The sequence below is a fragment of the Nelusetta ayraudi genome, unplaced genomic scaffold, assembly GCF_046127955.1.
Source record: "Nelusetta ayraudi isolate G7.1 ecotype Tasmania unplaced genomic scaffold, CSIRO-AGI_Nayr_v1 ptg000135l, whole genome shotgun sequence".
Lineage (NCBI taxonomy): Eukaryota > Metazoa > Chordata > Actinopteri > Tetraodontiformes > Monacanthidae > Nelusetta > Nelusetta ayraudi.
The window spans coordinates 4,524,215-4,526,314 of NW_027466185.1; positions in this window are offsets into that span (position 1 = coordinate 4,524,215).

The following is a 2,100-nucleotide window of genomic DNA, read 5'->3' on the forward strand; positions in this document are numbered from 1 at the left end:
CGTTATCGTAATGACTCACATTCTGCTTTATGTGGACGGTCCAAATTGCCAGCACGAGTTTCAAGAATAAAGACTCCCTGGAGTGGACAATTAAAACTCTGACTTAAAAAACGGAACCATGACAGCCGAGTATGAACGCTGTCATGACAGTCAGCGAGGCTCCCCTCCTCCTCCCCTCTCCAAAGACGCTAACTTCCATTACTGAGAGTCCTGCTGCCTTCTAGAAGTCCTCAAAGTGGTTTTGTATTAGAATAACCCGTATTGTGCTTATCATTTTTGCAGGGGCTCGTTTGATGTTCTACTTTGTTTCTCCATTATTTCACTTTCATTGTAGATTTTAACGTTCACGTTGATTTACATTAAACTTTTAATATAAAATTACTATTAATAATTACACTCATAAAAAGCTTAGCAGCTTAGCAGAACATCTCCATAGTTAGCACGCACTGGCAGTAAAACGGTTCTGTTCATTCATTCACATTAAGATATACAATAGATTTGAATTCTTTGATTGAAAGAATAATAAATAAACAGTAACAGCATAAACACTCACCTACAGTATGATCCCAAAGTCCTCTTACTAAAACATTCATTGGGTAGCTTTTACTTTTTTTCTTTTTTTTTTTTTAAGAAAAAAAGCACCACAAAACCCCAAAGCAAACTCAAAGAAAGTTTTTTTTTTTATCGCGGTGGCGTTTTTCAACACTGACCTTCCCACCACACCCAACCTCTGAGGGGTAATTTTAGGGTAATGTACAGGGTCTTTTGATCCAGTCACTCTGGGCCCTGCTGCACACCCTCTAATCCAGCTGTCCAGAGGATTTATCAACTTGCGAGATAGAACAGTTTTGAACTAATGCGTGTGTTCTCAGTTTTAATCCCGGGAGGATGATATCGCCGGCTGGCTTGTGTTGCGGCTCTGTGGGAGGAAAAACCCTAAAATGTTCCCTAAAAAGTTGTTCTTTGTGGGAACTCATTGACGCCCTGGCTTTTGAAGAACAGTCAGGCTGTAATTACAGACAGACGCACGTGTGAGTCAGAAAAGCCGTGGGCGCATGGTGCGGTCCCTCTGTTGGTGTTTACGTCAGACTTGCACTTTATGCCGTTTGTATTGTGCAGCCGCAGCCCAACAGGCAACTGAAGCGCTGAGGCACGGCGCCATGACGCATTCCTCTGGGTATTAGTCTGCCCCATTGTTTTGCCCAGCTCCTGTTGCACTCTTGGATAAGGTTTCTTTCTGTTTGCTCATTCAAATTTCACCTGGAGCAGCAGGTTTTCTTTAAAAGCGAAATTATTTCATTTTCCCCAACCACGAATCCAACATTTGCACTCTCCAAAGGCAGATGTTTGATAATGATTTAAGCAGTGTTGGAAGATTGCTTTGCAAATGTAATTGGTTACAATCAAGTTATCCGATTGAAAATGAAATAGTGGTGTAACTATTTCAATTCAAAGTAATGTCACTAATTACATTTGATTAAATTTTGATTACTTTTATAAATTTTGAATAAATGTTCTCAACCGTTCAGACCTGACAGTGTTGCGCTTCCAGCAGGACTCAAAACAGTGAGGGAGACAAGTCAACCGGCAGGGGAGTGGTAGGGGGCGCTGCAATTCCCAACTAGACAGGTGAACCAATCAGAAGCATCAGAATAGTATCAAACTTTCATTGGTGAAAGCAAACAGAAAGGGACGATGCTCGTGCTGAGGCCGTGCATGAGAAAACCACGCAAAGCAACAAAAAATAAAGCCTTTTTTGCAAAAATTGGTTACATGCAGTTAAAATTGTAATCATGTCTAACTCCACAAGTAACTGTAAATTAATTACACATGTTTCCAGTAATGTAACTGATTACAATTATCTTTATTTTGTAATCTAATGGCGCAACAATGTTAAATGCCTCTTCAAGGCCATGTTGGTTTTCATGCCAATAATTAAAACACTACGGAGTTGATGAAGGCGCGTCCACTCGGGCAAATGCATTATGCATTTGTAAAAAAAAAAAAAAAAAAAGAAAAATGTATGGTAGAAAATTACCATTCCCCCCATGCCTGCAGCTCCTGATATAATTTCCTTTTTTCTTCACTCAGAAGCGCGAC